General features: G+C 47.3%; 42 non-coding genes and 11 pseudogenes across 42 annotated transcripts; all 53 read right to left on the bottom strand.

Moving 5' to 3' along the window:
* Positions 1–334: 334 nt before the first annotated feature.
* LOC141024027 (5S ribosomal RNA) lies at positions 335–453 on the bottom strand. Its single transcript, XR_012185625.1, has one exon. It is a non-coding gene; the product is annotated as a 5S ribosomal RNA (ribosomal RNA).
* A 371-nt stretch (positions 454–824) lies between these two features.
* On the bottom strand, positions 825–943 carry LOC141024296 (5S ribosomal RNA). Its single transcript, XR_012185893.1, has one exon. It is a non-coding gene; the product is annotated as a 5S ribosomal RNA (ribosomal RNA).
* Positions 944–1311: 368 nt separating this feature from the next.
* Positions 1312–1430, bottom strand: LOC141024032 (5S ribosomal RNA). Its single transcript, XR_012185630.1, has one exon. It is a non-coding gene; the product is annotated as a 5S ribosomal RNA (ribosomal RNA).
* A 370-nt stretch (positions 1431–1800) lies between these two features.
* On the bottom strand, positions 1801–1919 carry LOC141024061 (5S ribosomal RNA). Its single transcript, XR_012185659.1, has one exon. It is a non-coding gene; the product is annotated as a 5S ribosomal RNA (ribosomal RNA).
* A 370-nt stretch (positions 1920–2289) lies between these two features.
* LOC141023569 (5S ribosomal RNA) lies at positions 2290–2408 on the bottom strand. The gene has a single exon (XR_012185169.1). It is a non-coding gene; the product is annotated as a 5S ribosomal RNA (ribosomal RNA).
* Positions 2409–2779: 371 nt separating this feature from the next.
* LOC141024472 (5S ribosomal RNA) lies at positions 2780–2898 on the bottom strand. Its single transcript, XR_012186070.1, has one exon. It is a non-coding gene; the product is annotated as a 5S ribosomal RNA (ribosomal RNA).
* A 370-nt stretch (positions 2899–3268) lies between these two features.
* On the bottom strand, positions 3269–3387 carry LOC141024330 (5S ribosomal RNA). The gene has a single exon (XR_012185927.1). It is a non-coding gene; the product is annotated as a 5S ribosomal RNA (ribosomal RNA).
* A 373-nt stretch (positions 3388–3760) lies between these two features.
* On the bottom strand, positions 3761–3866 carry LOC141024641 (5S ribosomal RNA; annotated as a pseudogene).
* A 371-nt stretch (positions 3867–4237) lies between these two features.
* Positions 4238–4356, bottom strand: LOC141023858 (5S ribosomal RNA). Its single transcript, XR_012185456.1, has one exon. It is a non-coding gene; the product is annotated as a 5S ribosomal RNA (ribosomal RNA).
* Positions 4357–4726: 370 nt separating this feature from the next.
* LOC141024060 (5S ribosomal RNA) lies at positions 4727–4845 on the bottom strand. Its single transcript, XR_012185658.1, has one exon. It is a non-coding gene; the product is annotated as a 5S ribosomal RNA (ribosomal RNA).
* Positions 4846–5546: 701 nt separating this feature from the next.
* On the bottom strand, positions 5547–5665 carry LOC141023936 (5S ribosomal RNA). The gene has a single exon (XR_012185534.1). It is a non-coding gene; the product is annotated as a 5S ribosomal RNA (ribosomal RNA).
* A 371-nt stretch (positions 5666–6036) lies between these two features.
* Positions 6037–6155, bottom strand: LOC141024461 (5S ribosomal RNA). Its single transcript, XR_012186059.1, has one exon. It is a non-coding gene; the product is annotated as a 5S ribosomal RNA (ribosomal RNA).
* A 371-nt stretch (positions 6156–6526) lies between these two features.
* On the bottom strand, positions 6527–6645 carry LOC141024329 (5S ribosomal RNA). Its single transcript, XR_012185926.1, has one exon. It is a non-coding gene; the product is annotated as a 5S ribosomal RNA (ribosomal RNA).
* Positions 6646–7015: 370 nt separating this feature from the next.
* LOC141024619 (5S ribosomal RNA) lies at positions 7016–7121 on the bottom strand (annotated as a pseudogene).
* Positions 7122–7488: 367 nt separating this feature from the next.
* Positions 7489–7607, bottom strand: LOC141023779 (5S ribosomal RNA). The gene has a single exon (XR_012185377.1). It is a non-coding gene; the product is annotated as a 5S ribosomal RNA (ribosomal RNA).
* A 370-nt stretch (positions 7608–7977) lies between these two features.
* Positions 7978–8095, bottom strand: LOC141024500 (5S ribosomal RNA). Its single transcript, XR_012186098.1, has one exon. It is a non-coding gene; the product is annotated as a 5S ribosomal RNA (ribosomal RNA).
* A 370-nt stretch (positions 8096–8465) lies between these two features.
* On the bottom strand, positions 8466–8584 carry LOC141025176 (5S ribosomal RNA). The gene has a single exon (XR_012186674.1). It is a non-coding gene; the product is annotated as a 5S ribosomal RNA (ribosomal RNA).
* A 343-nt stretch (positions 8585–8927) lies between these two features.
* LOC141023589 (5S ribosomal RNA) lies at positions 8928–9046 on the bottom strand. The gene has a single exon (XR_012185189.1). It is a non-coding gene; the product is annotated as a 5S ribosomal RNA (ribosomal RNA).
* Positions 9047–9419: 373 nt separating this feature from the next.
* Positions 9420–9538, bottom strand: LOC141025211 (5S ribosomal RNA). Its single transcript, XR_012186709.1, has one exon. It is a non-coding gene; the product is annotated as a 5S ribosomal RNA (ribosomal RNA).
* Positions 9539–9910: 372 nt separating this feature from the next.
* LOC141024618 (5S ribosomal RNA) lies at positions 9911–10016 on the bottom strand (annotated as a pseudogene).
* Positions 10017–10386: 370 nt separating this feature from the next.
* LOC141024664 (5S ribosomal RNA) lies at positions 10387–10490 on the bottom strand (annotated as a pseudogene).
* Positions 10491–10861: 371 nt separating this feature from the next.
* Positions 10862–10980, bottom strand: LOC141023680 (5S ribosomal RNA). The gene has a single exon (XR_012185279.1). It is a non-coding gene; the product is annotated as a 5S ribosomal RNA (ribosomal RNA).
* Positions 10981–11350: 370 nt separating this feature from the next.
* Positions 11351–11469, bottom strand: LOC141024450 (5S ribosomal RNA). Its single transcript, XR_012186048.1, has one exon. It is a non-coding gene; the product is annotated as a 5S ribosomal RNA (ribosomal RNA).
* A 372-nt stretch (positions 11470–11841) lies between these two features.
* Positions 11842–11960, bottom strand: LOC141023854 (5S ribosomal RNA). The gene has a single exon (XR_012185452.1). It is a non-coding gene; the product is annotated as a 5S ribosomal RNA (ribosomal RNA).
* A 375-nt stretch (positions 11961–12335) lies between these two features.
* LOC141024662 (5S ribosomal RNA) lies at positions 12336–12441 on the bottom strand (annotated as a pseudogene).
* Positions 12442–12813: 372 nt separating this feature from the next.
* On the bottom strand, positions 12814–12919 carry LOC141024617 (5S ribosomal RNA; annotated as a pseudogene).
* Positions 12920–13289: 370 nt separating this feature from the next.
* On the bottom strand, positions 13290–13408 carry LOC141023568 (5S ribosomal RNA). The gene has a single exon (XR_012185168.1). It is a non-coding gene; the product is annotated as a 5S ribosomal RNA (ribosomal RNA).
* Positions 13409–13782: 374 nt separating this feature from the next.
* On the bottom strand, positions 13783–13888 carry LOC141024656 (5S ribosomal RNA; annotated as a pseudogene).
* Positions 13889–14257: 369 nt separating this feature from the next.
* LOC141023925 (5S ribosomal RNA) lies at positions 14258–14376 on the bottom strand. The gene has a single exon (XR_012185523.1). It is a non-coding gene; the product is annotated as a 5S ribosomal RNA (ribosomal RNA).
* A 370-nt stretch (positions 14377–14746) lies between these two features.
* LOC141023480 (5S ribosomal RNA) lies at positions 14747–14865 on the bottom strand. The gene has a single exon (XR_012185077.1). It is a non-coding gene; the product is annotated as a 5S ribosomal RNA (ribosomal RNA).
* Positions 14866–15235: 370 nt separating this feature from the next.
* LOC141023778 (5S ribosomal RNA) lies at positions 15236–15354 on the bottom strand. Its single transcript, XR_012185376.1, has one exon. It is a non-coding gene; the product is annotated as a 5S ribosomal RNA (ribosomal RNA).
* A 370-nt stretch (positions 15355–15724) lies between these two features.
* LOC141023853 (5S ribosomal RNA) lies at positions 15725–15843 on the bottom strand. The gene has a single exon (XR_012185451.1). It is a non-coding gene; the product is annotated as a 5S ribosomal RNA (ribosomal RNA).
* Positions 15844–16217: 374 nt separating this feature from the next.
* Positions 16218–16323, bottom strand: LOC141024616 (5S ribosomal RNA; annotated as a pseudogene).
* Positions 16324–16693: 370 nt separating this feature from the next.
* On the bottom strand, positions 16694–16812 carry LOC141023777 (5S ribosomal RNA). The gene has a single exon (XR_012185375.1). It is a non-coding gene; the product is annotated as a 5S ribosomal RNA (ribosomal RNA).
* A 368-nt stretch (positions 16813–17180) lies between these two features.
* Positions 17181–17299, bottom strand: LOC141023567 (5S ribosomal RNA). Its single transcript, XR_012185167.1, has one exon. It is a non-coding gene; the product is annotated as a 5S ribosomal RNA (ribosomal RNA).
* A 370-nt stretch (positions 17300–17669) lies between these two features.
* Positions 17670–17788, bottom strand: LOC141024440 (5S ribosomal RNA). Its single transcript, XR_012186038.1, has one exon. It is a non-coding gene; the product is annotated as a 5S ribosomal RNA (ribosomal RNA).
* A 371-nt stretch (positions 17789–18159) lies between these two features.
* LOC141025057 (5S ribosomal RNA) lies at positions 18160–18278 on the bottom strand. The gene has a single exon (XR_012186554.1). It is a non-coding gene; the product is annotated as a 5S ribosomal RNA (ribosomal RNA).
* Positions 18279–18651: 373 nt separating this feature from the next.
* Positions 18652–18757, bottom strand: LOC141024614 (5S ribosomal RNA; annotated as a pseudogene).
* A 371-nt stretch (positions 18758–19128) lies between these two features.
* On the bottom strand, positions 19129–19247 carry LOC141024229 (5S ribosomal RNA). Its single transcript, XR_012185827.1, has one exon. It is a non-coding gene; the product is annotated as a 5S ribosomal RNA (ribosomal RNA).
* A 371-nt stretch (positions 19248–19618) lies between these two features.
* Positions 19619–19737, bottom strand: LOC141024059 (5S ribosomal RNA). Its single transcript, XR_012185657.1, has one exon. It is a non-coding gene; the product is annotated as a 5S ribosomal RNA (ribosomal RNA).
* Positions 19738–20110: 373 nt separating this feature from the next.
* Positions 20111–20216, bottom strand: LOC141024653 (5S ribosomal RNA; annotated as a pseudogene).
* Positions 20217–20587: 371 nt separating this feature from the next.
* Positions 20588–20706, bottom strand: LOC141024227 (5S ribosomal RNA). The gene has a single exon (XR_012185825.1). It is a non-coding gene; the product is annotated as a 5S ribosomal RNA (ribosomal RNA).
* A 370-nt stretch (positions 20707–21076) lies between these two features.
* LOC141024095 (5S ribosomal RNA) lies at positions 21077–21195 on the bottom strand. Its single transcript, XR_012185693.1, has one exon. It is a non-coding gene; the product is annotated as a 5S ribosomal RNA (ribosomal RNA).
* Positions 21196–21566: 371 nt separating this feature from the next.
* Positions 21567–21685, bottom strand: LOC141024406 (5S ribosomal RNA). The gene has a single exon (XR_012186003.1). It is a non-coding gene; the product is annotated as a 5S ribosomal RNA (ribosomal RNA).
* A 370-nt stretch (positions 21686–22055) lies between these two features.
* LOC141023776 (5S ribosomal RNA) lies at positions 22056–22174 on the bottom strand. Its single transcript, XR_012185374.1, has one exon. It is a non-coding gene; the product is annotated as a 5S ribosomal RNA (ribosomal RNA).
* Positions 22175–22544: 370 nt separating this feature from the next.
* LOC141023775 (5S ribosomal RNA) lies at positions 22545–22663 on the bottom strand. The gene has a single exon (XR_012185373.1). It is a non-coding gene; the product is annotated as a 5S ribosomal RNA (ribosomal RNA).
* Positions 22664–23033: 370 nt separating this feature from the next.
* On the bottom strand, positions 23034–23152 carry LOC141023774 (5S ribosomal RNA). The gene has a single exon (XR_012185372.1). It is a non-coding gene; the product is annotated as a 5S ribosomal RNA (ribosomal RNA).
* A 370-nt stretch (positions 23153–23522) lies between these two features.
* Positions 23523–23641, bottom strand: LOC141024058 (5S ribosomal RNA). The gene has a single exon (XR_012185656.1). It is a non-coding gene; the product is annotated as a 5S ribosomal RNA (ribosomal RNA).
* Positions 23642–24014: 373 nt separating this feature from the next.
* On the bottom strand, positions 24015–24120 carry LOC141024652 (5S ribosomal RNA; annotated as a pseudogene).
* Positions 24121–24491: 371 nt separating this feature from the next.
* Positions 24492–24610, bottom strand: LOC141024226 (5S ribosomal RNA). Its single transcript, XR_012185824.1, has one exon. It is a non-coding gene; the product is annotated as a 5S ribosomal RNA (ribosomal RNA).
* Positions 24611–24980: 370 nt separating this feature from the next.
* LOC141024094 (5S ribosomal RNA) lies at positions 24981–25099 on the bottom strand. The gene has a single exon (XR_012185692.1). It is a non-coding gene; the product is annotated as a 5S ribosomal RNA (ribosomal RNA).
* Positions 25100–25470: 371 nt separating this feature from the next.
* On the bottom strand, positions 25471–25589 carry LOC141024405 (5S ribosomal RNA). Its single transcript, XR_012186002.1, has one exon. It is a non-coding gene; the product is annotated as a 5S ribosomal RNA (ribosomal RNA).
* A 370-nt stretch (positions 25590–25959) lies between these two features.
* Positions 25960–26078, bottom strand: LOC141023773 (5S ribosomal RNA). The gene has a single exon (XR_012185371.1). It is a non-coding gene; the product is annotated as a 5S ribosomal RNA (ribosomal RNA).
* Positions 26079–26198: the final 120 nt, after the last annotated feature.

Raw genomic sequence — 26198 nt, 5'->3', positions numbered from 1 at the left:
ACTCCCAGGTCCACTGCAAAGATGATTGTCATTCTTACTACCATTACAACCGTTGCCTAATAATGAATAATGCCCTATATATACAACTTACTCCCCCCCCCTCAAACACGGAGACGAGTTTACCACGGTTTCCACCCCACCCTCTATACCGCAGCAACACGTATTTTTTTACCCTTTCAGAACGCGCTCCTCGCGCCACAAAGCCGCCTCTAGACGCATGCCAATGAACAGCGAGCTAAAACATATCGCAAATGTCAAAAATAATATAACGGGGTTAATATATATCGCGCACATGCGATATGTTTGTCACGACCCGCAAAAAATATTTAAAAAGGGAATGCAACACGAGGACTTCCCAGGAGGTCACCCATCCTTGTACTACTCTCGCCCAAGCACGCTTAACTTCGGAGTTTTGATGGGATCCGGTGCTTTAGTGCTGGTATGATCGCTTTCGACATTTTACCCCCGCCTTCGTCCCTTATGCTTGCCACTCCTAGGTCCACTTCAAAGATGATTGTCATTCTTACTACCATTACAACCGTTGCCTAATAATGGATAATGCCCTATATATACTACTTACTCCCCCCCCCTCAAACACGGAGACGAGTTTACCACGGTTTCCACCCCTCCCTCTATACCGCAGCAACACGTATTTTTTACCCCTTTCAGAACGCGCTCCTCGCGCCACAAAGCCGCCTCTAGACGCGTGACCAATGAGCAACGAGCTAAAACATATCGCAAGTGTCAAAAATAATATAACGGGGTTAATATATATCGCGCACATGCGATATGTTTGTCACGAGGCGCAAAAAAGAATTAAAAAGGGAATGCAACAGGAGGATTTTCCAGGAGGTCACCCATCCTAGTACTACTCTCACCCAAGCACGCTTAACTTCGAAGTTCTGATGGGATCCGGTGCTTTAGTGCTGGTATGATCGCATCCGACATGTTACCCCCGCCTTCGTCCCTTATGCTTGCCACTCCCAGGTCCACTGCAAAGATGATTGTCATTCTTACTACCATTAAAACCGTTGCCTAATAATGGATAATGCCCTATATACTACTTACTCCCCCCCTCAAACACGGAGACGAGTTTACCACGGTTTCCACCCCTCCCTCTATACCGCAGCAACACGTATTTTTTTACCCCTTTCAGAACGCGCTCCTCGCGCCACAATGCCGCCTCTAGACGCGTGACCAATGAGCAGCGAGCTAAAACATATCGCAAATGTCAAAAATAATATAACGGGGTTAATATATATCGCGCACATGCGATATGTTTGTCACGAGGCGCAAAAAATAATTAAAAAGGGAATGCAACACGAGGATTTTCTAGGAGGTCACCCATCCTAGTACTACTCTCGCCCAAGCACGCTTAACTTCGGAGTTCTGATGGGATCCGGTGGTTTAGTGCTGGTATGATCACATCCGACATGTTACCCCCGCCTTCGTCCCTTATGCTTGCCACTCCCAGGTCCACTGCAAAGATGATTGTCATTCTTACTACCATTACAACCGTTGCCTAATAATGGATAATGCCCTATATATACTACTTACTCCCCCCCTCAAACACGGAGACGAGTTTACCACGGTTTCCACCCCTCCCTCTATACCGCAGCTACACGTATTTTTTTACCCCTTTCAGAACGCGCTCCTCGCGCCACAAAGCCGCCTCTAGATGCGTGACCAAAGAGCAGCGAGCTAAAACATATCGCAAGTGTCAAAAATAATATAACGGGGTTAATATATATCGCGCACATGCGATATGTTTGTCACGAGGCGCAAAAAATAATTAAAAAGGGAATGCAACAGGAGGATTTTCCAGGAGGTCACCCATCCTAGTACTACTCTCACCCAAGCACGCTTAACTTCGGAGTTCTGATGGGATCCGGTGCTTTAGTGCTGGTATGATCGCATCCGACATGTTACCCCCGCCTTCGTCCCTTATGCTTGCCACTCCCAGGTCCACTGCAAAGATGATTGTCATTCTTACTACCATTACAACCGTTGCCTAATAATGGATAATGCCCTATATATACTACTTACTCCCCCCCTCAAACACGGAGACGAGTTTACCACGGTTTCCACCCCTCCCTCTATACCGCAGCAACACGTATTTTTTTACCCCTTTCAGAACGCGCTCCTCGCGCCACAATGCCGCCTCTAGACGCGTGACCAATGAGCAGCGAGCTAAAACATATCGCAAATGTCAAAAATAATATAACGGGGTTAATATATATCGCGCACATGCGATATGTTTGTCACGACCCGCAAAAAATAATTAAAAAGGGAATGCAACACGAGGACTTCCCAGGAGGTCACCCATCCTAGTACTACTCTCGCCCAAGCACGCTTAACTTCGGAGTTCTGATGGAATCTGGTGCTTTAGTGCTGGTATGATCGCATCCGACATGTTACCCCCGCCTTCGTCCCTTATGCTTGCCACTCCCAGGTCCACTGCAAAGATGATTGTCATTCTTACTACCATTACAACCGTTGCCTAATAATGGATAATGCCCTATATATACTACTTACTCCCCCCCCTCAAACACGGAGACGAATTTACCACGGTTTCCATCCCTCCCTCTATACCGCAGCAACACGTATTTTTTTACCCCTTTCAGAACGCGCTCCTCGCGCCACAAAGCCGCCTCTAGACGAGTGACCAATGAGCAGCGAGCTAAAACATATCGCAAATGTCAAAAATAATATAACGGGGTTAATATATATCGCGCACATGCGATATGTTTGTCACGACCCGCAAAAAATAATTAAAAAGGGAATGCAACACGAGGACTTCCCAGGAGGTCACCCATCCTAGTACTACTCTCGCCCAAGCACGCTTAACTACGGAGTTCTGATGGGATCCGGTGCTTTAGTGCTGGTATGATCGCATCCTACATGTTACCCCCGCCTTCGTCCCTTATGCTTGCCACTCCCAGGTCCACTGCAAAGATGATTGTCATTCTTACTACCATTACAACCGTTGCCTAATAATGGATAATGCCCTATATATACTACTTACTCCCCCCCTCAAACACGGAGACGAGTTTACCACGGTTTCCACCCCTCCCTCTATACCGCAGCAACACGTATTTTTTTACCCCTTTCAGAACGCGCTCCTCGCGCCACAAAGCCGCCTCTAGACGCGTGACCAATGAGCAGCGAGCTAAAACATATCGCAAATGTCAAAAATAATATAACGGGGTTAATATATATCGCGCACATGCGATATGTTTGTCACGAGGCGCAAAAAATAATTAAAAAGGGAATGCAACAGGAGGACTTCCCAGGAGGTCACCCATCCTAGTACTACTCTCGCCCAAGCATGCTTAACTTCGGAGTTCTGATGGGATCCGGTGCTTTAGTGTTGGTATGATCGCATCCAACATGTTAGCCCCGCCTTCGTCCCTTATGCTTGCCACTCCCAGGTCCACTGCAAAGATGATTGTCAGTCTTACTACCATTACATCCGTTGTCTAATAATGGATAATGCCCTATATACACTACTTACTCCCCCCCCCCTCAAACACGGAGACGAATTTACCACGGTTTGCACCCCTCCCTCTATACCGCAGCAACACGTATTTTTTTACCCCTTTCAGAACGCGCTACTCGCGCCACAAAGCCGCCTCTAGACGCATGACCAATGAGCAGCAAGCTAAAACATATCGCAAATGTCAAAAATAATATAACGGGGTTAATATATATCGCGCACATGCGATATGTTTGTCACGAGGCGCAAAAAATAATTAAAAAGGGAATGCAACACGAGGTCACCCATCCTAGTACTACTCTCACCCAAGCATGCTTAACTTCGGAGTTCTGATGGGATCCGGTGCTTTAGTGTTGGTATGATCGCATCCAACATGTTAGCCCCGCCTTCGTCCCTTATGCTTGCCACTCCCAGGTCCACTGCAAAGATGATTGTCATTCTTACTACCATTACAACCGTTGCCTAATAATGGATAATGCCCTATATATACAACTTACTCCCCCCCCCTCAAACCCGGAGACGAGTTTACCACGGTTTCCACCCCTCCCTCTATACCGCAGCAACACGTATTTTTTACCCCTTTCAGAACGCGCTCCTCGCGCCACAAAGCCGCCTCTAGACGCGTGACCAATGAGCTGCGAGCTAAAACATATCGCAAATGTCAAAAATAATATAACGGGGTTAATATATATCGCGCATATGCGATATGTTTGTCACGAGGCGCAAAAAATAATTAAAAAGGGAATGCAACACGAGGATTTTCTAGGAGGTCACCCATCCTAGTACTACTCTCGCCCAAGCACGCTTAACTTCGGAGTTCTGATGGGATCCGGTGCTTTAGTGCTGGTATGATCACATCCGACATGTTACCCCCGCCTTCGTCCCTTATGCTTGCCACTCCCAGGTCCACTGCAAAGATGATTGTCATTCTTACTACCATTACAACCGTTGCCTAATAATGGATAATGCCCTATATATACTACTTACTCCCCCCCTCAAACACGGAGACGAGTTTACCACGGTTTCCACCCCTCCCTCTATACCGCAGCAACACGTATTTTTTTACCCCTTTCAGAAGGCGCTCCTCGCGCCACAAAGCTGCCTCTAGACGCGTGACCAATGAGCAGCGAGCTAAAACATATCGCAAATGTCAAAAATAATATAACGGGGTTAATATATATCGCGCACATGCGATATGTTTGTCACGAGGCGCAAAAAATAATTAAAAAGGGAATGCAACAGGAGGATTTTCCAGGAGGTCACCCATCCTAGTACTACTCTCACCCAAGCACGCTTAACTTCGGAGTTCTGATGGGATCCGGTGCTTTAGTGCTGGTATGATCGCATCCGACATGTTACCCCCGCCTTCGTCCCTTATGCTTGCCACTCCCAGGTCCACTGCAAAGATGATTGTCATTCTTACTACCATTACAACCGTTGCCTAATAATGGATAATGCCCTATATATACTACTTACTCCCCCCCTCAAACACGGAGACGAGTTTACCACGGTTTCCACCCCTCCCTCTATACCGCAGCAACACGTATTTTTTTACCCCTTTCAGAACGCGCTCCTCGCGCCACAATGCCGCCTCTAGACGCGTGACCAATGAGCAGCGAGCTAAAACATATCGCAAATGTCAAAAATAATATAACGGGGTTAATATATATCGCGCACATGCGATATGTTTGTCACGACGCGCAAAAAATGCTTGCCACTCCCAGGTCCACTGCAAAGATGATTGTCATTCTTACTACCATTACAACCGTTGCCTAATAATGGATAATGCCCTATATATACTACTTACTCCCCCCCTCAAACACGGAGACGAGTTTACCACGGTTTCCACCCCTCCCTCTATACCGCAGCAACACGTATTTTTTTACCCCTTTCAGAACGCGCTCCTCGCGCCACAATGCCGCCTCTAGACGCGTGACCAATGAGCAGCGAGCTAAAACATATCGCAAATGTCAAAAATAATATAACGGGGTTAATATATATCGCGCACATGCGATATGTTTGTCACGACGCGCAAAAAATAATTAAAAAGGGAATGCAACACGAGGACTTCCCTGGAGGTCACCCATCCTAGTACTACTCTCGCCCAAGCACGCTTAACTTCGGAGTTCTGATGGGATCTGGTGCTTTATTGCTGGTATGATCGCATCCGACATGTTACCCCCGCCTTCGTCCCTTATGCTTGCCACTCCCAGGTCCACTGCAAAGATGATTGTCATACTTACTACCATTACAACCGTTGCCTAATAATGGATAATGCCCTATATATACTACTTACTCCCCCCCCTCAAACACGGAGACGAGTTTACCACGGTTTCCATCCCTCCCTCTATACCGCAGCAACACGTATTCTTTTACCCCTTTCAGAACGCGCTCCTCGCGCCACAAAGCCGCCTCTAGACGAGTGACCAATGAGCAGCGAGCTAAAACATATCGCAAATGTCAAAAATAATATAACGGGGTTAATATATATCGCGCACATGCGATATGTTTGTCACGACCCGCAAAAAATAATTAAAAAGGGAATGCAACACGAGGACTTCCCAGGAGGTCACCCATCCTAGTACTACTCTCGCCCAAGCACGCTTAACTACGGAGTTCTGATGGGATCCGGTGCTTTAGTGCTGGTATGATCGCATCCTACATGTTACCCCCGCCTTCGTCCCTTATGCTTGCCACTCCCAGGTCCACTGCAAAGATGATTGTCATTCTTACTACCATTACAACCGTTGCCTAATAATGGATAATGCCCTATATATACTACTTACTCCCCCCCCTCAAACACGGAGACGAGTTTACCACGGTTTCCACCCCTCCCTCTATACCGCAGCAACACGTATTTTTTTACCCCTTTCAGAACGCGCTCCTCGCGCCACAAAGCCGCCTCTAGACGCGTGACCAATGAGCAGCGAGCTAAAACATATCGCAAATGTCAAAAATAATATAACGGGGTTAATATATATCGCGCACATGCGATATGTTTGTCACGAGGCGCAAAAAATAATTAAAAAGGGAATGCAACAGGAGGACTTCCCAGGAGGTCACCCATCCTAGTACTACTCTCGCCCAAGCATGCTTAACTTCGGAGTTCTGATGGGATCCGGTGCTTTAGTGTTGGTATGATCGCATCCAACATGTTAGCCCCGCCTTCGTCCCTTATGCTTGCCACTCCCAGGTCCACTGCAAAGATGATTGTCAGTCTTACTACCATTACAACCGTTGTCTAATAATGGATAATGCCCTATATACACTACTTACTCCCCCCCTCAAACACGGAGACGAATTTACCACGGTTTGCACCCCTCCCTCTATACCGCAGCAACACGTATTTTTTTACCCCTTTCAGAACGCGCTACTCGCGCCACAAAGCCGCCTCTAGACGCATGACCAATGAGCAGCAAGCTAAAACATATCGCAAATGTCAAAAATAATATAACGGGGTTAATATATATCGCGCACATGCGATATGTTTGTCACGAGGCGCAAAAAATAATTAAAAAGGGAATGCAACACGAGGTCACCCATCCTAGTACTACTCTCACCCAAGCACGCTTAACTTCGGAGTTCTGATGGGATCCGGTGCTTTAGTGCTGCTATGATCGCATCCCACATGTCCCGCCTTCGTCCCTTATGCTTGCCACTCCCAGGTCCACTGCAAAGATGATTGTCATTCTTACTACCATTACAACCGTTGCCTAATAATGGATAATGCCCTATATATACTACTTACTCCCCCCCCCTCAAACCCGGAGACGAGTTTACCACGGTTTCCACCCCTCCCTCTATACCGCAGCAACACGTATTTTTTACCCCTTTCAGAACGCGCTCCTCGCGCCACAAAGCCGCCTCTAGACGCGTGACCAATGAGCTGCGAGCTAAAACATATCGCAAATGTCAAAAATAATATAATGGGGTTAATATATATCGCGCACATGCGATATGTTTGTCACGAGCCGCAAACAATAATTAAAAAGGGAATGCAACACGAGGACTTCCCAGGAGGTCACCCATCCTAGTGCTACTCTCGCCCAAGCACGCTTAACTACGGAGTTCTGATGGGATCCGGTGCTTTAGTGCTGGTATGATCGCATCCGACATGTTACCCCCGCCTTCGTCCCTTATGCTTGCCACTCCCAGGTCCACTGCAAAGATGATTGTCATTCTTACTACCATTACAACCGTTGCCTAATAATGGATAATGCCCTATATATACTACTTACTCCCCCCCCCTCAAACACGGAGATGAGTTTACCACGGTTTCCACCCCACCCTCTATACCGCAGCAACACGTATTTTTTTACCCCTTTCAGAACGCGCTCCTCGCGCCACAAAGCCGCCTCTAGACGCGTGGCAATGAACAGCGAGCTAAACATATCGCAAATGTCAAAAATAATATAATGGGGTTAATATATATCGCGCACATGCGATATGTTTGTCACGAGCCGCAAAAAATAATTAAAAAGGGAATGCAACACGAGGACTTCCCAGGAGGTCACCCATCCTAGTGCTACTCTCGCCAAGCACGCTTAACTACGGAGTTCTGATGGGATCCGATGCTTTAGTGCTGGTATGATCGCATCCGACATGTTACCCCCGCCTTCGTCCCTTATGCTTGCCACTCCCAGGTCCACTGCAAAGATGATTGTCATTCTTACTACCATTACAACCGTTGCCTAATAATGGATAATGCCCTATATATACTACTTACTCCCCCCCCTCAAACACGGAGATGAGTTTACCACGGTTTCCACCCCACCCTCTATACCGCAGCAACACGTATTTTTTTACCCCTTTCAGAACGCGCTCCTCGCGCCACAAAGCCGCCTCTAGACGCGTGGCAATGAACAGCGAGCTAAAACATATCGCAAATGTCAAAAATAATATAACAGGGTTAATATATATCGCGCACATGCGATATGTTTGTCACGAGGCGTAAAAAATAATTAAAAAGGGAATGCAACACGAGGACTTCCCAGGAGGTCACCCATCCTAGTACTACTCTCGCCCAAGCACGCTTAACTTCGGAGTTCTGATGGGATCCGCTGCTTTAGTGCTGGTATGATCGCATCCAACATGTTAGCCCCGCCTTCGTCCCTTATGCTTGCCACTCCCAGGTCCACTTCAAAGATGATTGTCATTCTTACTACCATTACAACCGTTGCCTAATAATGGATAATGCCCTATATATACTACTTACTCCCCCCCCCTCAAACACCTCCCTCTATACCACAGCAACACGTATTTTTTTACCCCTTTCAGAACGCGCTCCTCGCGCCACAAAGCCGCCTCTAGACGCGTGACCAATGAGCAGCGAGCTAAAACATATCGCAAATGTCAAAAATAATATAACGGGGTTAATATATATCGCGCACATGCGATATGTTTGTCACGACGCGCAAAAAATAATTAAAAAGGAATGCAACACGAGGACTACCCAGGAGGTCACCCATCCTAGTACTACTCTCGCCCAAGCACGCTTAACTACGGAGTTCTGATGGGATCCGGTGCTTTAGTGCTGGTATGATCGCATCCTACATGTTACCCCCGCCTTCGTCCCTTATGCTTGCCACTCCCAGGTCCACTGCAAAGATGATTGTCATTCTTACTACCATTACAACCGTTGCCTAATAATGGATAATGCCCTATATATACTACTTACTCCCCCCCCCCTCAAACACAGAGACGAGTTTACCACGGTTTCCACCCCTCCCTCTATACCGCAGCAACACGTATTTTTTTACCCCTTTCAGAACGCGCTCCTCGCGCCACAAAGCAGCCTCTAGACGCGTGACCAATGAGCAGCGAGCTAAAACATATCGCAAATGTCAAAAATAATATAACGGGGTTAATATATATCGCGCACATGCGATATGTTTGTCACGAGCCGCAAAAAATAATTAAAAAGGGAATGCAACACGAGGACTTCCCAGGAGGTCACCCATCCTAGTACTACTCTCGCCCAAGCAGGCTTAACTTCGGAGTTCTGATGGGATCCGGTGCTTTAGTGCTGGTATGATCGCATCCAACATGTTAGCCCCGCCTTCGTCCCTTATGCTTGCCACTCCCAGGTCCACTGCAAAGATGATTGTCAGTCTTACTACCATTACAACCGTTGCCTAATAATGGATAATGCCCTATATACACTACTTACTCCCCCCCCCTCAAACACGGAGACGAGTTTACCACGGTTTGCACCCCTCCCTCTATACCGCAGCAACACGTATTTTTTTACCCCTTTCAGAACGTGCTCCTCGCGCCACAAAGCCGCCTCTAGACGCATGACCAATGAGCAGCGAGCTAAAACATATCGCAAATGTCAAAAATAATATAACGGGGTTAATATATATCGCGCACATGCGAAATGTTTGTCACGAGGCGCAAAAAATAATTAAAAAGGGAATGCAACACGAGGTCACCCATCCTAGTACTACTCTCACCCAAGCACGCTTAACTTCGGAGTTCTGATGGGATCCGGTGCTTTAGTGCTGCTATGATCGCATCCCACATGTTACCCCCGCCTTCGTCCCTTATGCTTGCCACTCCCAGGTCCACTGCAAAGATGATTGTCATTCTTACTACCATTACAACCGTTGCCTAATAATGGATAATGCCCTATATATACTACTTACTCCCCCCCCTCAAACACGGAGACGAGTTTACCACGGTTTCCACCCCTCCCTCTATACCGCAGCAACACGTATTTTTTACCCCTTTCAGAACGCGCTCCTCGCGCCACAAAGCCGCCTCTAGACGCGTGACCAATGAGCTGCGAGCTAAAACATATCGCAAATGTCAAAAATAATATAATGGGGTTAATATATATCGCGCACATGCGATATGTTTGTCACGAGCCGCAAAAAATAATTAAAAAGGGAATGCAACACGAGGACTTCCCAGGAGGTCACCCATCCTAGTGCTACTCTCGCCCAAGCACTCTGATGGGATCCGATGCTTTAGTGCTGGTATGATCGCATCCGACATGTTACCCCCGCCTTCGTCCCTTATGCTTGCCACTCCCAGGTCCACTGCAAAGATGATTGTCATTCTTACTACCATTACAACCGTTGCCTAATAATGGATAATGCCCTATATATATACTACTTACTCCCCCCTCAAACACGGAGACGAGTTTACCACGGTTTCCACCCCTCCCTCTATACCGCAGCAACACGTATTTTTTTACCCCTTTCAGAACGCGCTCCTCGCGCCACAAAGCCGCCTCTAGACGCGTGACCAATGAGCAGCGAGCTAAAACATATCGCAAATGTCAAAAATAATATAACGGGGTTAATATATATCGCGCACATGCGATATGTTTGTCACGACGCGCAAAAAATAATTAAAAAGGGAATGCAACACGAGAACTTCCCAGGAGGTCTCCCATCCTAGTACTACTCTCGCCCAAGCACGCTTAACTTCGGAGTTCTGATGGGATCCGGTGCTTTAGTGCTGGTATGATCGCATCCGACATGTTACCCCCGCCTTCGTCCCTTATGCTTGCCACTCCCAGGTCCACTGCAAAGATGATTGTCATTCTTACTACCATTACAACCGTTGCCTAATAATGGATAATGCCCTATATATACTACTTACTCCCCCCCTCAAACACGGAGACGAGTTTACCACGGTTTCCACCCCTCCCTCTATACCGCAGCAACACGTATTTTTTTACCCCTTTCAGAACGCGCTCCTCGCGCCACAAAGCCGCCTCTAGACGCGTGACCAATGAGCAGCGAGCTAAAACATATCGCAAATGTCAAAAATATTATAACGGGGTTAATATATATCGCGCACATGCGATATGTTTGTCACGACGCGCAAAAAATAATTAAAAAGGGAATGCAACACGAGGACTTCCCAGGAGGTCACCCATCCTAGTACTACTCTCGCCCAAGCACGCTTAACTACGGAGTTCTGATGGGATCCGGTGCTTTAGTGCTGGTATGATCGCATCCTACATGTTACCCCCGCCTTCGTCCCTTATGCTTGCCACTCCCAGGTCCACTGCAAAGATGATTGTCATTCTTACTACCATTACAACCGTTGCCTAATAATGGATAATGCCCTATATATACTACTTACTCCCCCCCCCTCAAACACGGAGACGAGTTTACCACGGTTTCCACCCCTCCCTCTATACCGCAGCAACACGTATTTTTTTACCCCTTTCAGAACGCGCTCCTCGCGCCACAAAGCCGCCTCTAGACGCGTGACCAATGAGCAGCGAGCTAAAACATATCGCAAATGTCAAAAATAATATAACGGGGTTAATATATATCGCGCACATGCGATATGTTTGTCACGAGGCGCAAAAAATAATTAGAAAGGGAATGCAACACGAGGACTTCCCAGGAGGTCACCCATCCTAGTACTACTCTCGCCCAAGCATGCTTAACTTCGGAGTTCTGATGGGATCCGGTGCTTTAGTGTTGGTATGATCGCATCCAACATGTTAGCCCCGCCTTCGTCCCTTATGCTTGCCACTCCCAGGTCCACTGCAAAGATGATTGTCAGTCTTACTACCATTACAACCGTTGCCTAATAATGGATAATGCCCTATATACACTACTTACTCCACCCCCCCCCTCAAACACGGAGACGAGTTTACCACGGTTTGCACCCCTCCCTCTATACCGCAGCAACACGTATTTTTTTACCCCTTTCAGAACGCGCTACTTGCGCCACAAAGCCGCCTCTAGACGCATGACCAATGAGCAACGAGCTAAAACATATCGCAAATGTCAAAAATAATATAACGGGGTTAATATATATCGCGCACATGCGATATGTTTGTCACGAGGCGCAAAAAATAATTAAAAAGGGAATGCAACACGAGGTCACCCATCCTAGTACTACTCTCACCCAAGCACGCTTAACTTCGGAGTTTTGATGGGATCCGGTGCTTTAGTGCTTCTATGATCGCATCCCACATGTTACCCCCGCCTTCGTCCCTTATGCTTGCCACTCCCAGGTCCACTGCAAAGATGATTGTCATTCTTACTACCATTACAACCGTTGCCTAATAATGGATAATGCCCTATATATACTACTTACTCCCCCCCCCCTCAAACACGGAGACGAGTTTACCACGGTTTCCACCCCTCCCTCTATACCGCAGCAACACGTATTTTTTACCCCTTTCAGAACGCGCTCCTCGCGCCACAAAGCCGCCTCTAGACGCGTGACCAATGAGCTGCGAGCTAAAACATATCGCAAATGTCAAAAATAATATAACGGGGTTAATATATATCGCGCACATGCGATATGTTTGTCACGAGGCGCAAAAAATAATTAAAAAGGGAATGCAACACGAGGTCACCCATCCTAGTACTACTCTCACCCAAGCACGCTTAACTTCGGAGTTCTGATGGGATCCGGTGCTTTAGTGCTGCTATGATCGCATCCCACATGTTACCCCCGCCTTCGTCCCTTATGCTTGCCACTTCCAGGTCAACTTCAAAGATGATTGTCATTCTTACTACCATTACAACCGTTGCCTAATAATGGATAATGCCCTATATATACTACTTACTCCCCCCCCTCAAACACGGAGACGAGTTTACCACGGTTTCCACCCCACCCTCTATACCGCAGCAACACGTATTTTTTTACCCCTTTCAGAACGCGCTCCTCGCGCCACAAAGCCGCCTCTACACGCGTGGCAATGAACAGCGAGCTAAAACATATCGCAAATGTCAAAAATAATATAACGGGGTTAATATATATCGCGCACATGCGATATGTTTGTCACGAGGCGCAAAAAATAATTAAAAAGGGAATGCAACAAGAGGACTTCCCAGGAGGTCACCCATCCTAGTACTACTCTCGCCCAAGCACGCTTAACTTCGGAGTTCTGATGGGATCCGGTGCTTTAGTGCTGGTATGATCGCATCCGACATTTTACCCCCGCCTTCGTCCCTTATGCTTGCCACTCCCAGGTCCACTTCAAAGATGACTGTCAGTCTTACTACCATTACAACCGTTGTCTAATAATGGATAATGCCCTATATACACTACTTACTCCCCCCCCCCCTCAAACACGGAGACGAATTTACCACGGTTTGCACCCCTCCCTCTATACCGCAGCAACACGTATTTTTCTACCCCTTTCAGAACGCGCTCCTCGTGCCACAAAGCCGCCTCTAGACGCGTGACCAATGAGCAGCGAGCTAAAACATATCGCAAATGTCAAAAATAATATAACGGGGTTAATATATATCGCGCACATGCGATATGTTTGTCACGAGGCGCAAAAAATAATTAAAAAGGGAATGCAACACGAGGTCACCCATCCTAGTACTACTATCACCCAAGCACGCTTAACTTCGGAGTTCTGATGGGATCCGGTGCTTTAGTGCTGCTATGATCGCATCCCACATGTTACCCCCGCCTTCGTCCCTTATGCTTGCCACTCCCAGGTCCACTGCAAAGATGATTATCATTCTTACTACCATTACAACCGTTGCCTAATAATGGATAATGCCCTATATATACTACTTACTCCCCCCCTCAAACACGGAGACGAGTTTACCACGGTTTCCACCCCTCCCTCTATACCGCAGCAACACGTATTTTTTACCCCTTTCAGAACGCGCTCCTCGCGCCACAAAGCCGCCTCTAGACGCGTGACCAATGAGCTGCGAGCTAAAACATATCGCAAATGTCAAAAATAATATAATGGGGTTAATATATATCGCGCACATGCGATATGTTTGTCACGAGCCGCAAAAAATAATTAAAAAGGGAATGCAACACGAGGACTTCCCAGGAGGTCACCCATCCTAGTGCTACTCTCGCCCAAGCACACTTAACTACGGAGTTCTGATGGGATCCGGTGCTTTAGTGCTGGTATGATCGCATCCGACATGTAACCCCCGCCTTCGTCCCTTATGCTTGCCACTCCCAGGTCCACTGCAAAGATGATTGTCATTCTTACTACCATTACAACCGTTGCCTAATAATGGATAATGCCCTATATATACTACTTACTCCCCCCCTCAAACACGAAGACGAGTTTACCACGGTTTCCACCCCTCCCTCTATACCGCAGCAACACGTATTTTTTTACCCCTTTCAGAACGCGCTCCTCGCGCCACAAAGCCGCCTCTAGACGCGTGACCAATGAGCAGCGAGCTAAAACATATCGCAAATGTCAAAAATAATATAACGGGGTTAATATATATCGCGCACATGCGATATGTTTGTCACGACGCGCAAAAAATAATTAAAAAGGGAATGCAACACGAGGACTTCCCAGGAGGTCACCCATCCTAGTACTACTCTCGCCCAAGCACGCTTAACTTCGGAGTTCTGATGGGATCCGGTGCTTTAGTGCTGGTATGATCGCATCCGACATGTTACCCCCGCCTTCGTCCCTTATGCTTGCCACTCCCAGGTCCACTGCAAAGATGATTGTCATTCTTACTACCATTACAACCGTTGCCTAATAATGGATAATGCCCTATATATACTACTTACTCCCCCCCTCAAACACGGAGACGAGTTTACCACGGATTCCACCCCTCCCTCTATACCGCAGCAACACGTATTTTTTTACCCCTTTCAGAATGCGCTCCTCGCGCCACAAAGCCGCCTCTAGACGCGTGACCAATGAGCTGCGAGCTAAAACATATCGCAAATGTCAAAAATAATATAATGGGGTTAATATATATCGCGCACATGCGATATGTTTGTCACGAGCCGCAAAAAATAATTAAAAAGGGAATGCAACACGAGGACTTCCCAGGAGGTCACCCATCCTAGTGCTACTCTCGCCCAAGCACGCTTAACTACGGAGTTCTGATGGGATCCGGTGCTTTAGTGCTGGTATGATCGCATCCGACATGTAACCCCCGCCTTCGTCCCTTATGCTTGCCACTCCCAGGTCCACTGCAAAGATGATTGTCATTCTTACTAACATTACAACCGTTGCCTAATAATGGATAATGCCCTATATATACTACTTACTCCCCCCCTCAAACACGAAGACGAGTTTACCACGGTTTCCACCCCTCCCTCTATACCGCAGCAACACGTATTTTTTTACCCCTTTCAGAACGCGCTCCTCGCGCCACAAAGCCGCCTCTAGACGCGTGACCAATGAGCAGCGAGCTAAAACATATCGCAAATGTCAAAAATAATATAACGGGGTTAATATATATCGCGCACATGCGATATGTTTGTCACGAGGCGCAAAAAATAATTAAAAAGGGAATGCAACACGAGGACTTCCCAGGAGGTCACCCATCCTAGTACTACTCTCGCCCAAGCATGCTTAACTTCGGAGTTCTGATGGGATCCGGTGCTTTAGTGTTGGTATGATCGCATCCAACATGTTAGCCCCGCCTTCGTCCCTTATGCTTGCCACTCCCAGGTCCACTGCAAAGATGATTGTCAGTCTTACTACCATTACAACCGTTGCCTAATAATGGATAATGCCCTATATACACTACTTACTCCACCCCCCCCTCAAACACGGAGACGAGTTTACCACGGTTTGCACCCCTCCCTCTATACCGCAGCAACACGTATTTTTTTACCCCTTTCAGAACGCGCTACTTGCGCCACAAAGCCGCCTCTAGACGCATGACCAATGAGCAACGAGCTAAAACATATCGCAAATGTCAAAAATAATATAACGGGGTTAATATATATCGCGCACATGCGATATGTTTGTCACGAGGCGCAAAAAATAATTAAAAAGGGAATGCAACACGAGGTCACCCATCCTAGTACTACTCTCACCCAAGCACGCTTAACTTCGGAGTTCTGATGGGATCCGGTGCTTTAGTGCTGCTATGATCGCATCCCACATGTTACCCCCGCCTTCGTCCCTTATGCTTGCCACTCCCAGGTCCACTGCAAAGATGATTGTCATTCTTACTACCATTACAACCGTTGCCTAATAATGGATAATGCCCTATATATACTACTTACTCCCCCCCCTCAAACACGGAGACGAGTTTACCACGGTTTCCACCCCTCCCTCTATACCGCAGCAACACGTATTTTTTACCCCTTTCAGAACGCGCTCCTCGCGCCACAAAGCCGCCTCTAGACGCGTGACCAATGAGCTGCGAGCTAAAACATATCGCAAATGTCAAAAATAATATAATGGGGTTAATATATATCGCGCACATGCGATATGTTTGTCACGAGCCGCAAAAAATAATTAAAAAGGGAATGCAACACGAGGACTTCCCAGGAGGTCACCCATCCTAGTGCTACTCTCGCCCAAGCACGCTTAACTACGGAGTTCTGATGGGATCCGGTGCTTTAGTGCTGGTATGATCGCATCCGACATGTTACCCCCGCCTTCGTCCCTTATGCTTGCCACTTCCAGGTCAACTTCAAAGATGATTGTCATTCTTACTACCATTACAACCGTTGCCTAATAATGGATAATGCCCTATATATACTACTTACGCCCCCCCCTCAAACACGGAGACGAGTTCCACGGTTTCCACCCCACCCTCTATACCGCAGCAACACGTATTTTTTTACCCCTTTCAGAACGCGCTCCTCGCGCCACAAAGCCGCCTCTAGACGCGTGGCAATGAACAGCGAGCTAAAACATATCGCAAATGTCAAAAATAATATAACGGGGTTAATATATATCGCGCACATGCGATATGTTTGTCACGAGGCGCAAAAAATAATTAAAAAGGGAATGCAACAAGAGGACTTCCCAGGAGGTCACCCATCCTAGTACTACTCTCGCCCAAGCACGCTTAACTTCGGAGTTCTGATGGGATCCGGTGCTTTAGTGCTGGTATGATCGCATCCTACATGTTACCCCCGCCTTCGTCCCTTATGCTTGCCACTCCCAGGTCCACTTCAAAGATGATTGTCATTCTTACTACCATTACAACCGTTGCCTAATAATGGATAATGCCCTATATATACTACTTACTCCCCCCCCTCAAACACGGAGACGAGTTTACCACGGTTTCCACCCCTCCCTCTATACCGCAGCAACACGTATTTTTTTACCCCTTTCAGAACGCGCTCCTCGCGCCACAAAGCCGCCTCTAGACGCGTGACCAATGAGCAGCGAGCTAAAACATATCGCAAATGTCAAAAATAATATAACGTGGTTAATATATATCGCGCACATGCGATATGTTTGTCACGACGCGCAAAAAATAATTAAAAAGGAATGCAACACGAGGACTTCCCAGGAGGTCACCCATCCTAGTACTACTCTCGCCCAAGCACGCTTAACTACGGAGTTCTGATGGGATCCGGTGCTTTAGTGCTGGTATGATCGCATCCTACATGTTAGCCCCGCCTTCGTCCCTTATGCTTGCCACTCCCAGGTCCACTGCAAAGATGATTGTCATTCTTACTACCATTACAACCGTTGCCTAATAATGGATAATGCCCTATATATACTACTTACTCCCCCCCCTCAAACACGGAGACGAGTTTACCACGGTTTCCACCCCTCCCTCTATACCGCAGCAACACGTATTTTTTTACCCCTTTCAGAACGCGCTCCTCGCGCCACAAAGCCGCCTCTAGACGCGTGACCAATGAGCAGCGAGCTAAAACATATCGCAAATGTCAAAAATAATATAACGGGGTTAATATATATCGCGCACATGCGATATGTTTGTCACGAGGCGCAAAAAATAATTAAAAAGGGAATGCAACACGAGGACTTCCCAGGAGGTCACCCATCCTAGTACTACTCTCGCCCAAGCATGCTTAACTTCGGAGTTCTGATGGGATCCGGTGCTTTAGTGCTGGTATGATCGCATCCAACATGTTAGCCCCGCCTTCGTCCCTTGTGCTTGCCACTCCCAGGTCCACTGCAAAGATGATTGTCAGTCTTACTACCATTACAACCGTTGCCTAATAATGGATAATGCCCTATATACACTACTTACTCCCCCCCCTCTCAAACACGGAGACGAGTTTACCACGGTTTGCACCCCTCCCTCTATACCGCAGCAACACGTATTTTTTTACCCCTTTCAGAACGCGCTCCTCGCGCCACAAAGCCGCCTCTAGACGCATGACCAATGAGCAGCGAGCTAAAACATATCGCAAATGTCAAAAATAATATAACGGGGTTAATATATATCGCGCACATGCGATATGTTTGTCACGAGGCGCAAAAAATAATTAAAAAGGGAATGCAACACGAGGTCACCCATCCTAGTACTACTCTCACCCAAGCACGCTTAACTTCGGAGTTCTGATGGGATCCGGTGCTTTAGTGCTGCTATGATCGCATCCCACATGTTACCCCCGCCTTCGTCCCTTATGGTTGCCACTCCCAGGTCCACTGCAAAGATGATTGTCATTCTTACTACCATTACAACCGTTGCCTAATAATGGATAATGCCCTATATATACTACTTACTCCCCCCCCCTCAAACACGGAGACGAGTTTACCACAGTTTCCACCCCTCCCTCTATACCGCAGCAACACGTATTTTTTACCCCTTTCAGAACGCGCTCCTCGCGCCACAAAGCCGCCTCTAGACGCGTGACCAATGAGCTGCGAGCTAAAACATATCGCAAATGTCAAAAATAATATAATGGGGTTAATATATATCGCGCACATGCGATATGTTTGTCACGAGCCGCAAAAAATAATTAAAAAGGGAATGCAACACGAGGACTTCCCAGGAGGTCACCCATCCTAGTGCTACTCTCGCCCAAGCAGGCTTAACTACGGAGTTCTGATGGGATCCGGTGCTTTAGTGCTGGTATGATCGCATCCGACATGTTACCCCCGCCTTCGTCCCTTATGCTTGCCACTCCCAGGTCCACTGCAAAGATGATTGTCATTCTTACTACCATTACAACCGTTGCCTAATAATGGATAATGCCCTATATATACTACTTACTCCCCCCCCTCAAACACGGAGACGAGTTTACCACGGTTTCCACCCCTCCCTCTATACCGCAGCAACACGTATTTTTTTACCCCTTTCAGAACGCGCTCCTCGCGCCACAAAGCCGCCTCTAGACGCGTGACCAATGAGCAGCGAGCTAAAACATATCGCAAATGTCAAAAATAATATAACGGGGTTAATGTATATCGCGCACATGCGATATGTTTGTCACGAGGCGCCAAAAATAATTAAAAAGGGAATGCAACAGGAGGATTTTCCAGGAGGTCACCCATCCTAGTACTACTCTCACCCAAGCACGCTTAACTTCGGAGTTCTGATGGGATCCGGTGCTTTAGTGCTGGTATGATCGCATCCGACATGTTACCCCCGCCTTCGTCCCTTATGCTTGCCACTCCCAGGTCCACTGCAAAGATGATTATCATTCTTACTACCATTACAACCGTTGCCTAATAATGGATAATGCCCTATATATACTACTTACTCCCCCCCCCCTCAAACACGGAGACGAGTTTACCACGGTTTCCACCCCTCCCTCTATACCGCAGCAACACGTATTTTTTTACCCCTTTCAGAACGCGCTCCTCGCGCCACAAAGCCGCCTCTAGACGCATGACCAATGAGCAGCGAGCTAAAACATATCGCAAATGTCAAAAATAATATAACGGGGTTAATATATATCGCGCTCATGCGATATGTTTGTCACGAGGCGCAAAAAATAATTAAAAAGGGAATGCAACACGAGGTCACCCATCCTAGTACTACTCTCACCCAAGCACGCTTATCTTCGGAGTTCTGATGGGATCCGGTGCTTTAGTGCTGCTATGATCACATCCCACATGTTACCCCCGCCTTCGTCCCTTATGCTTGCCACTCCCAGGTCCACTGCAAAGATGATTGTCATTCTTACTACCATTACAACCGTTGCCTAATAATGCATAATGCCCTATATATACTACTTACTCCCCCCCCCTCAAACACGGAGACGAGTTTACCACGGTTTCCACCCCTCCCTCTATACCGCAGCAACACGTATTTTTTACCCCTTTCAGAACGCGCTCCTCGCGCCACAAAGCCGCCTCTAGACGCGTGACCAATGAGCTGCGAGCTAAAACATATCGCAAATGTCAAAAATAATATAATGGGGTTAATATATATCGCGCACATGCGATATGTTTGTCACGAGCCGCAAAAAATAATTAAAAAGGGAATGCAACACGAGGACTTCCCAGGAGGTCACCCATCCTAGTGCTACTCTCGCCCAAGCAGGCTTAACTACGGAGTTCTGATGGGATCCGGTGCTTTAGTGCTGGTATGATCGCATCCGACATGTTACCCCCGCCTTCGTCCCTTATGCTTGCCACTCCCAGGTCCACTGCAAAGATGATTGTCATTCTTACTACCATTACAACCGTTGCCTAATAATGGATAATGCCCTATATATACTACTTACTCCCCCCCCTCAAACACGGAGACGAGTTTACCACGGTTTCCACCCCACCCTCTATACCGCAGCAACACGTATTTTTTTACCCCTTTCAGAACGCGCTCCTCGCGCCACAAAGCCGCCTCTAGACGCGTGGCAATGAACAGCGAGCTAAAACATATCGCAAATGCCAAAAATAATATAACGGGGTTAATATATATCGCGCACATGCGATATGTTTGTCACGAGGCGCAAAAAATAATTAAAAAGGGAATGCAACATGAGGACTTCCCAAGAGGTCACCCATCCTAGTACTACTCTCGCCCAAGCACGCTTAACTTCGGAGTTTTGATGGGATCCGGTGCTTTAGTGCTGGTATGATCGCATCCGACATTTTACCCCCGCCTTCGTCCCTTATGCTTGCCACTCCCAGGTCCACTTCAAAGATGATTGTCATTCTTACTACCATTACAACCGTTGCCTAATAATGGATAATGCCCTATATATACTACTTACTCCCCCCCCTCAAACACGGAGACGAGTTTACCACGGTTTCCACCCCTCCCTCTATACCGCAGCAACACGTATTTTTTTACCCCTTTCAGAACGCGCTCCTCGCGCCACAAAGCCGCCTCTAGACGCGTGACCAATGAGCAGCGAGCTAAAACATATCGCAAATGTCAAAAATAATATAACGGGGTTAATGTATATCGCGCACATGCGATATGTTTGTCACGAGGCGCAAAAAATAATTAAAAAGGGAATGCAACAGGAGGATTTTCCAGGAGGTCACCCATCCTAGTACTACTCTCACCCAAGCATGCTTAACTTCGGAGTTCTGATGGGATCCGGTGCTTTAGTGCTGGTATGATCGCACCCGACATGTTACCCCCGCCTTCGTCCCTTATGCTTGCCACTCCCAGGTCCACTGCAAAGATGATTATCATTCTTACTACCATTACAACCGTTGCCTAATAATGGATAATGCCCTATATATACTACTTACTCCCCCCCCTCAAACACGGAGACGAGTTTACCACGGTTTCCACCCCTCCCTCTATACCGCAGCAACACGTATTTTTTACCACTTTCAGAACGCGCTCCTCGCGCCACAAAGCCGCCTCTAGACGCGTGACCAATGAGCTGCGAGCTAAAACATATCGCAAATGTCAAAAATAATATAATGGGGTTAATATATATCGCGCACATGCGATATGTTTGTCACGAGCCGCAAAAAATAATTAAAAAGGGAATGCAACACGAGGACTTCCCAGGAGGTCACCCATCCTAGTGCTACTCTCGCCCAAGCACGCTTAACTACGGAGTTCTGATGGGATCCGGTGCTTTAGTGCTGGTATGATCGCATCCGACATGTTACCCCCGCCTTCGTCCCTTATGCTTGCCACTTCCAGGTCAACTTCAAAGATGATTGTCATTCTTACTACCATTACAACCGTTGCCTAATAATGGATAATGCCCTATATATACTACTTACTCCCCCCCCTCAAACACGGAGACGAGTTTACCACGGTTTCCACCCCTCCCTCTATACCGCAGCAACACGTATTTTTTACCACTTTCAGAACGCGCTCCTCGCGCCACAAAGCCGCCTCTAGACGCGTGACCAATGAGCTGCGAGCTAAAACATATCGCAAATGTCAAAAATAATATAATGGGGTTAATATATATCGCGCACATGCGATATGTTTGTCACGAGCCGCAAAAAATAATTAAGAAGGGAATGCAACACGAGGACTTCCCAGGAGGTCACCCATCCTAGTGCTACTCTCGCCCAAGCACGCTTAACTACGGAGTTCTGATGGGATCCGGTGCTTTAGTGCTGGTATGATCGCATCCGACATGTTACCCCCGCCTTCGTCCCTTATGCTTGCCACTTCCAGGTCAACTTCAAAGATGATTGTCATTCTTACTACCATTACAACCGTTGCCTAATAATGGATAATGCCCTATATATACTACTTACTCCCCCCCCTCAAACACGGAGACGAGTTTACCACGGTTTCCACCCCTCCCTCTATACCGCAGCAACACGTATTTTTTACCACTTTCAGAACGCGCTCCTCGCGCCACAAAGCCGCCTCTAGACGCGTGACCAATGAGCTGCGAGCTAAAACATATCGCAAATGTCAAAAATAATATAATGGGGTTAATATATATCGCGCACATGCGATATGTTTGTCACGAGCCGCAAAAAATAATTAAAAAGGGAATGCAACACGAGGACTTCCCAGGAGGTCACCCATCCTAGTGCTACTCTCGCCCAAGCACGCTTAACTACGGAGTTCTGATGGGATCCGGTGCTTTAGTGCTGGTATGATCGCATCCGACATGTTACCCCCGCCTTCGTCCCTTATGCTTGCCACTTCCAGGTCAACTTCAAAGATGATTGTCATTCTTACTACCATTACAACCGTTGCCTAATAATGGATAATGCCCTATATATACTACTTACTCCCCCCCCTCAAACACGGAGACGAGTTTACCACGGTTTCCACCCCTCCCTCTATACCGCAGCAACACGTATTTTTTACCACTTTCAGAACGCGCTCCTCGCGCCACAAAGCCGCCTCTAGACGCGTGACCAATGAGCTGCGAGCTAAAACATATCGCAAATGTCAAAAATAATATAATGGGGTTAATGTATATCGCGCACATGCGATATGTTTGTCACGAGGCGCCAAAAATAATTAAAAAGGGAATGCAACAGGAGGATTTTCCAGGAGGTCACCCATCCTAGTACTACTCTCACCCAAGCACGCTTAACTTCGGAGTTCTGATGGGATCCGGTGCTTTAGTGCTGGTATGATCGCATCCGACATGTTACCCCCGCCTTCGTCCCTTATGCTTGCCACTCCCAGGTCCACTGCAAAGATGATTATCATTCTTACTACCATTACAACCGTTGCCTAATAATGGATAATGCCCTATATATACTACTTACTCCCCCCCCCCTCAAACACGGAGACGAGTTTACCACGGTTTCCACCCCTCCCTCTATACCGCAGCAACACGTATTTTTTTACCCCTTTCAGAACGCGCTCCTCGCGCCACAAAGCCGCCTCTAGACGCATGACCAATGAGCAGCGAGCTAAAACATATCGCAAATGTCAAAAATAATATAACGGGGTTAATATATATCGCGCTCATGCGATATGTTTGTCACGAGGCGCAAAAAATAATTAAAAAGGGAATGCAACACGAGGTCACCCATCCTAGTACTACTCTCACCCAAGCACGCTTATCTTCGGAGTTCTGATGGGATCCGGTGCTTTAGTGCTGCTATGATCACATCCCACATGTTACCCCCGCCTTCGTCCCTTATGCTTGCCACTCCCAGGTCCACTGCAAAGATGATTGTCATTCTTACTACCATTACAACCGTTGCCTAATAATGCATAATGCCCTATATATACTACTTACTCCCCCCCCCTCAAACACGGAGACGAGTTTACCACGGTTTCCACCCCTCCCTCTATACCGCAGCAACACGTATTTTTTACCCCTTTCAGAACGCGCTCCTCGCGCCACAAAGCCGCCTCTAGACGCGTGACCAATGAGCTGCGAGCTAAAACATATCGCAAATGTCAAAAATAATATAATGGGGTTAATATATATCGCGCACATGCGATATGTTTGTCACGAGCCGCAAAAAATAATTAAAAAGGGAATGCAACACGAGGACTTCCCAGGAGGTCACCCATCCTAGTGCTACTCTCGCCCAAGCAGGCTTAACTACGGAGTTCTGATGGGATCCGGTGCTTTAGTGCTGGTATGATCGCATCCGACATGTTACCCCCGCCTTCGTCCCTTATGCTTGCCACTCCCAGGTCCACTGCAAAGATGATTGTCATTCTTACTACCATTACAACCGTTGCCTAATAATGGATAATGCCCTATATATACTACTTACTCCCCCCCCTCAAACACGGAGACGAGTTTACCACGGTTTCCACCCCACCCTCTATACCGCAGCAACACGTATTTTTTTACCCCTTTCAGAACGCGCTCCTCGCGCCACAAAGCCGCCTCTAGACGCGTGGCAATGAACAGCGAGCTAAAACATATCGCAAATGCCAAAAATAATATAACGGGGTTAATATATATCGCGCACATGCGATATGTTTGTCACGAGGCGCAAAAAATAATTAAAAAGGGAATGCAACATGAGGACTTCCCAAGAGGTCACCCATCCTAGTACTACTCTCGCCCAAGCACGCTTAACTTCGGAGTTTTGATGGGATCCGGTGCTTTAGTGCTGGTATGATCGCATCCGACATTTTACCCCCGCCTTCGTCCCTTATGCTTGCCACTCCCAGGTCCACTTCAAAGATGATTGTCATTCTTACTACCATTACAACCGTTGCCTAATAATGGATAATGCCCTATATATACTACTTACTCCCCCCCCTCAAACACGGAGACGAGTTTACCACGGTTTCCACCCCTCCCTCTATACCGCAGCAACACGTATTTTTTTACCCCTTTCAGAACGCGCTCCTCGCGCCACAAAGCCGCCTCTAGACGCGTGACCAATGAGCAGCGAGCTAAAACATATCGCAAATGTCAAAAATAATATAACGGGGTTAATGTATATCGCGCACATGCGATATGTTTGTCACGAGGCGCAAAAAATAATTAAAAAGGGAATGCAACAGGAGGATTTTCCAGGAGGTCACCCATCCTAGTACTACTCTCACCCAAGCATGCTTAACTTCGGAGTTCTGATGGGATCCGGTGCTTTAGTGCTGGTATGATCGCACCCGACATGTTACCCCCGCCTTCGTCCCTTATGCTTGCCACTCCCAGGTCCACTGCAAAGATGATTATCATTCTTACTACCATTACAACCGTTGCCTAATAATGGATAATGCCCTATATATACTACTTACTCCCCCCCCTCAAACACGGAGACGAGTTTACCACGGTTTCCACCCCTCCCTCTATACCGCAGCAACACGTATTTTTTACCACTTTCAGAACGCGCTCCTCGCGCCACAAAGCCGCCTCTAGACGCGTGACCAATGAGCTGCGAGCTAAAACATATCGCAAATGTCAAAAATAATATAATGGGGTTAATATATATCGCGCACATGCGATATGTTTGTCACGAGCCGCAAAAAATAATTAAAAAGGGAATGCAACACGAGGACTTCCCAGGAGGTCACCCATCCTAGTGCTACTCTCGCCCAAGCACGCTTAACTACGGAGTTCTGATGGGATCCGGTGCTTTAGTGCTGGTATGATCGCATCCGACATGTTACCCCCGCCTTCGTCCCTTATGCTTGCCACTTCCAGGTCAACTTCAAAGATGATTGTCATTCTTACTACCATTACAACCGTTGCCTAATAATGGATAATGCCCTATATATAC

The sequence above is a fragment of the Aegilops tauschii genome, chromosome 5 (assembly GCF_002575655.3).
Source record: "Aegilops tauschii subsp. strangulata cultivar AL8/78 chromosome 5, Aet v6.0, whole genome shotgun sequence".
Taxonomy (NCBI): Eukaryota; Viridiplantae; Streptophyta; class Magnoliopsida; order Poales; family Poaceae; genus Aegilops; species Aegilops tauschii.
Note: the sequence above shows the minus strand (reverse complement) of the source record. Positions and strands in the feature narration are given on the sequence as shown.